At 32.9% G+C, this 6319-nt stretch overlaps 1 long non-coding RNA gene across 2 annotated transcripts; it reads right to left on the bottom strand.

Moving 5' to 3' along the window:
- Positions 1-573: 573 nt before the first annotated feature.
- Positions 574-5576, bottom strand: LOC141288399 (uncharacterized). Of its 2 annotated transcripts, XR_012339675.1 has the most exons (3): positions 3349-5576; positions 2673-3267; positions 574-2631 (listed from the first exon to the last, which is right to left on the bottom strand). It is a non-coding gene; the product is annotated as an uncharacterized lncRNA (long non-coding RNA). The 2 variants fall into 2 exon arrangements; XR_012339674.1 differs by having other exon boundaries at positions 574-3267.
- Between the last annotated feature and the right edge of the window lie 743 nt (positions 5577-6319).

The raw sequence follows: 6319 nt of genomic DNA, 5'->3' as shown, positions 1-6319 counted from the left end.
GAGATTCCAAATATAAACAAAAAGCATAGAAACTGCAATTTTACATATTGTTAAAATGTAAAGATTCCCACCCCTACTGTTAATATGAAATAACACTTTACAATGAGCCCATTTGTAACATCAACTAAGATTGATGAAAGCTGTAGAATAGAAGTGTTGTTCCTTGTTAGGGTGTTATTTTGTTAACATTAATGAACTATGAAATAACTTTAATGATCAATATGTAATTAAAATTAATATTTTTATTAATTTACAAAGTATGGTTTATTACTTTTTTAAAACTAGCGCAGTATTTTAGTTGCCGTTCAGTATCTATTTTCAAAAACTATCGGTTAATTAATCGGTATCGGCCAGTGTGGTCCAACCTAGCTATCGGTATCGGTAAAAACCAATATCGGTCGACCTCTAGTACATGATTTAGTCCTCTTGACATTTAGGACCAAAACAATGGTCTTTTTTCATTCATTTTGTTTACACTGCGGGGCCTGCTTTCTATCAAAACTAGATTTAACACATTACCAATCATCAGTCATCATCAAACCGAGAGCAAATATTGACAAAAAGACAAACAAGTGGTGTGTAATATGTTTATTGTTGGTTGAATAGAAAACAAAAAAAAATTACATTAATTACAGGATCAAAAAATACTTTTCACATAAACACAAAATTACACATTTCTAGCAGCTCAGCTTCAATAATCCTTTAAAGTCACTAATATTTCATGATGATGACGATGAGGATGATGAAGATTGAGGTTGAGAAAATAAGTGCTACAGTCGTGTAAAGTGAGAACAGTTGAATAAGAAAGAGAGAAACTCAAAGAGACGCTTTCATGACTGACTTTACTGACCTGTTATGGTAGTTTTGAATGAGAAATGACTGTTAATTGAAGCCCTAACGCCTGTATCAGGCTTTACAGCATATGTCGCTATAGTACATGTAAGCACCAGGTGGGACGGACACTCTCCAGACACAAGAGGTCAAAGCGTTTGACCCTTCCACCGACCCCTAGAGGTCAACTCTGTGTGTGTGTGTGTGTGTGTGTGTGTGTGTGTGTGTGTGTGTGTGTGCATGCATATATATGAGAAATGTACTTACATGTACATGCAAGTACAGTTTTTGTTGTGTCGACAACTGTAAACGATATAATTGAGAAGCCTGGTGGAAATGTAGATTAGAGGATTTTGTGTGCAGGCACATGGTACATCAGAAAGGGCAGAGAGCGGACTAAAGTATCGATCCGAAAGCTAAAGAGACCTTTACTATGTTTACGCACAAGTTCAACATTTACAGAAAAATAAAGTTTATTGCGTCCCTAGATTAGACTCCTGCAATATGCAGGAACACAATCAGATAAATAAAAGTGTATTATCTGGCCTTTAAATTAAACTGCATTTTGACGGGACAAAAAGGCAGTGATGTGAGGTAAGAAAAATGTGAGATCAAACTGGATTTTTTTTTTTTTTAATTAACAAGTCAAGCAGTAATTAAATGAATTATAGAAAGCAGATTTACATATCAGAAAGAAGCTGAGTGTTTGGGCGAGGTTAAAAAATTTAAAGTGAGTTCTCACTAAAATGCAAGGTCAAGTTACATATTTAGAAAGTAAATAGGGTGAATTTTTCACTGACCTTTAATAATTAAAAGCAAAACCAGAATAAAAGATAAGAGAGAGACAGACAGACATACAAACCACAGTCCCTACATACAAATTTGGCAGAAACTGGACAAAATTATTAGTGGAAGACATAATCGGTGTGAGTCGGACTGCAGGAGTCTGAATCTATGAATCTATGAATAATGAGCATTATTATTTAGCATTATAACATTTTCATTTTCATAAATTAAGCATTTTCCTGCACTATATTACTGTAATACAAAAAAAAAGCTCATTAATATAATGTGAAAAACATTATGGTCATATTAGTTGTACTGCCTTCATGCAGATTTTAATTAATTTTAATATTCTTGATGCTATCACAGTGCATATATATATATATATATATATATATATATATATATATATATATATATATATATATATATACTGCTGTTGAAAAGTTTATGCTCATAAAAGTTCTATTTATTTGATTAAAAATACAGGAAAAAACATAATATTATGAAATATTATTGCCATTTAAAATAACAGTTTTCTATTTTAATACACTTTAAGATATAATTTATTTCTGTGATGCAACAATGTTTTTTTTCAGTGCTACACAATCCTTAAGAAATCATTCTAATATGCTGATTTATTATCGATGTTGTAAATAGTTGTGCTGCTTAATACATTTTTTGGAACCTGTGATAAATAAAAAGTTTAAAAGAACAGCATTTATTCATTTAGATTTTTTATCTTTCAATTATGACTTTTTATCTCGCAACTGTTACTTTTCTCAAAATTGCGAGTTTATATCTCACAATTGACTCTTTTTCCTCAGAATTGTGACTTTTTATCTCGCAATTGTGACTTTTTTTCTTGCAACTGTTTCTTTTCTCAGAATTGTGACTTATTTTCCTCAGAATTAAGTTTATATCTCACAATTGACTTTTTTTCCTCAGAAATGTGAATTTTTATCTCGCAATTGTGACTTTTTTCCTCAGAATTGAGTTTATATCTTGCAACTGTGACTTTTTTCCTCAGAATTGAGTTTATATCTCGCAATTGTGACTTTTTTTCCTCAGAAATGTGAATTTATCTCGCAATTGTGACTTTTTTCCTCAGAATTGCAAGTTTTGCTGGATAAAAGTATTAGTTTATTAATTTTATCTCACAATTTTGATTAGATTTTTTTCCTCAGAATTGAGTTTATATCTTGCAATTGTGACTTTTTTTTTATCAGAAATGTGAATTTTTATCTCGCAATTGTGACTTTTTTCCTCAGAATTGCAAGTTTTGCTGGATAAAAGTATTAATTTATTAATTTTATCTCACAATTGTGACTTTTCCTCAGAATTGAGTTTATATCTTGCAATTGTGACTTTTTTTCCTCAGAAATGTGATTTTTTATCTCACAATTGTGACTTTTTTCTCAGACTTGCAAGTTTATATCTCGCAATTGAGACTTTTACCTCAGAATTGTAAGTTTTTATCTCGCAATTGTGACTTTTTTTCTTGCAACTGTTTCTTTTCTCAGAATTGTGACTTATTTTCCTCAGAATTAAGTTTATATCTCACAATTGACTTTTTTTCCTCAGAAATGTGAATTTTTATCTCGCAATTGTGACTTTTTTCCTCAGAATTGAGTTTATATCTTGCAACTGTGACTTTTTTCCTCAGAATTGAGTTTATATCTCGCAGTTGTGACTTTTTTCCTCAGAATTGAGTTTATATCTCGCAATTGTGACTTTTTTTCCTCAGAAATGTGAATTTATCTCGCAATTGTGACTTTTTTCCTCAGAATTGCAAGTTTTGCTGGATAAAAGTATTAGTTTATTAATTTTATCTCACAATTTTGATTAGATTTTTTTCCTCAGAATTGAGTTTATATCTTGCAATTGTGACTTTTTTTTTTATCAGAAATGTGAATTTTTATCTCGCAATTGTGACTTTTTTCCTCAGAATTGCAAGTTTTGCTGGATAAAAGTATTAATTTATTAATTTTATCTCACAATTGTGACTTTTCCTCAGAATTGAGTTTATATCTTGCAATTGTGACTTTTTTTCCTCAGAAATGTGATTTTTTATCTCACAATTGTGACTTTTTTCTCAGACTTGCAAGTTTATATCTCGCAATTGAGACTTTTACCTCAGAATTGTAAGTTTATATTTTATACAATAATATTTCACAATATTATTTCTTCTATATATTTTTTAATCAAATAAACGCAGCCTTGTTGAGCAGAAAAGACTTCAACATTAAACATTAAAAATCTTACTGATCCCAAACTTTTGAACAGCAGATGCTTTTTAGATTCACCCAATTCACCTATTCAGACTCCAAATGCCTTTATCAATAAAATATGTGTTACATAACAGATTTATGAATCCAGCGTGCACTAATACGTAGGCGGGTGATGAAAAATGAAAAACTGCACTCCCTGAGTTTCTAAAAGTCTGAATGTGTCTGTCTCTCTCATTCTTTGTCCCTCACGCATATAAAAACACACCACTATAATTAAAAAATGGCACGACCACAACTATCAGGAAGGATGATCATTTGGATAAGGATTCATTTGCAGGGCCTCCTATATATGATGAGCACCGATAATTACATGCTGATCAGGTAGAGCAATCATGGCTTTGAGGCTCCAAGATCCACACAAACAAACCACTGTAGGAGGCAAATCAGTACTACTAAGTGCACAGGGTCAGTATGAAACCATGAAAACAGACGCTCTGAGGTATGCACGATTTCGTCTTTTTCCTATTAAGACATAAATTCATCTTTAGTCAGCATAAAACATCATCACACAGTACTAGAATCTGAAGAGGTGTCTTGTGGTCTAGTTGCTTTAGTGTAAAAGTGCCGTCTTCCTGGTTAAACCTGCAGGACGGGGTCGGTTGAGGCAGTTTGGTTAAGATCGTGACCATCTCTTGTTTTTTAAACAGGGCATCTAATGAGTTCTGAGGAAAATGTACCCGTTAATTAGCTCATAAGGACAGATCTCCATGACAACACGGACAGAAACTGGTGGTTAAAGGGCTTCTGGGAAATAGTTGACAAATGGACAGATGAAAGTGCAGAGAGAAACTACAGCTCTGTTCCAAATACTAGTGAACTGCCTTCATGCCCAAGGCCTAAATCAGCATCCTGACCTCACTAATGCTCAATTCACAATTGATTTAATGTATAGTCACTATTTCTCTTGGCTGAATTGTTTCAGCTCACTAGTTTTTGGAAGAGATTGAGGAAAGCTGCTCTCACTAAACACGTGAGACATGTTAATGTAATCGACGATACAAAAACAAAATTATCAAAAAGAATAAACAGCTTCAAATGTCACATAGTAACTGATTAATACTCATAAACATGGCCCACTTATTGTAATACTACTATGTTGTTTTGCTCACAGCAATCAGTTCTTACCATTCTTAAACGAATCACAGATGTGACATTTTTATAGTGTCGTCACTCGGTTCAGATCGCACTTTGATTGTCTTCAGAAGTCCATTCAACTCGATTCCAAATGCCAGATTGGGTTTTCAATATAACAAGACACAACACATATAACCAAAATATAATTTCTTAAAAAAATACAATAAATGGGAGTCAAATGTGGAGAAAGGACACAGAGAGATTTTACAAAATAGAACATGTAGTGATTTTGTCCTCGAGTGGATCTCAGGAAAATTGTCAAGGAATACCTGGGGCATATTTTACCCCAAAAATAAGAAATTTTATTTTGCATAAATAGTAGACTCAAATAAACTGATGTAGGATTTACTTTAAATTTAAATGTTGAAGTTTCAATGAATTAAATGTGAAATAAGTGACTAAAATAATATTTTCTTGTAAAAACTGTTGCAATAATGTTTTTTGTACTGATTTATGTATTATATAAATTTGTTGGAAATATGCTTAATAGTTATAAAACCAGGGTTCGTACAGATACTGTAAAATGAAATTGCAAAATCGCTCCGAAGTTCAGATCTAAATCAAATGATTCGCGATCCACGCCCTAAAGTTCAGATCTAAAGCAAATGATTTGTGATCCATGCTCTAAAGTTCAGATCTAAAGCAAATGATTTGTGATCTATGCTCTAAAGTTCAGATCTAAAGCAAATGATTTGTGATCCATGCTCTAAAGTTCAGATCTAAAGCAAATGATTCGCGATCCACGATCTAAAGTCCCAAACTTAATCAAATAATGTATGCTCCGAAGTTCCGATCTTAAGCAAACGATTTGCGAACCCGCTCTGAAGTTCCGATCGAAATCAAATAATTTGTGATTCACAATGTGAAGTCCCGATCTGAATCAAATGATTCGCGCTCTGAAGATCCAATCTAAAGCAAAAGATTCACGATCCACGATTTGAAGTACTGAACTAAATCAAATGATGCACGCTCCGAAGTTCCGATCTTAAGCAAAAGATTTGCAAACCCGCTCTGAAGTTCCGATCGAAATCAAATAATTTGTGATTCACGATTTGAAGTCCCGATCTGAATCAAAAGATTTGCGCTCTAAAATTCCGATCAAAATCAAATGATTCACGATCCATGCTCTAAAGTTCTGATCTAAAGCAAATGAATCACGACGCATGCTCCGAAGTTCCGCATGCTCCGAAGTTCCGATCTAAAGCAAAAGATTTGTGAACCCTCTCCGAAGTTCAGATCTAAAGCAAATGAATCGCAATCCACGCTCTAAAGTTCCGATC

Source organism: Garra rufa, chromosome 16 (genome assembly GCF_049309525.1).
Source record: "Garra rufa chromosome 16, GarRuf1.0, whole genome shotgun sequence".
In the NCBI taxonomy this organism is placed as follows: Eukaryota; Metazoa; Chordata; class Actinopteri; order Cypriniformes; family Cyprinidae; genus Garra; species Garra rufa.
The sequence above is the reverse complement of the archived record's forward strand: the minus strand, read 5'-3'. Positions and strand labels throughout refer to the sequence as shown.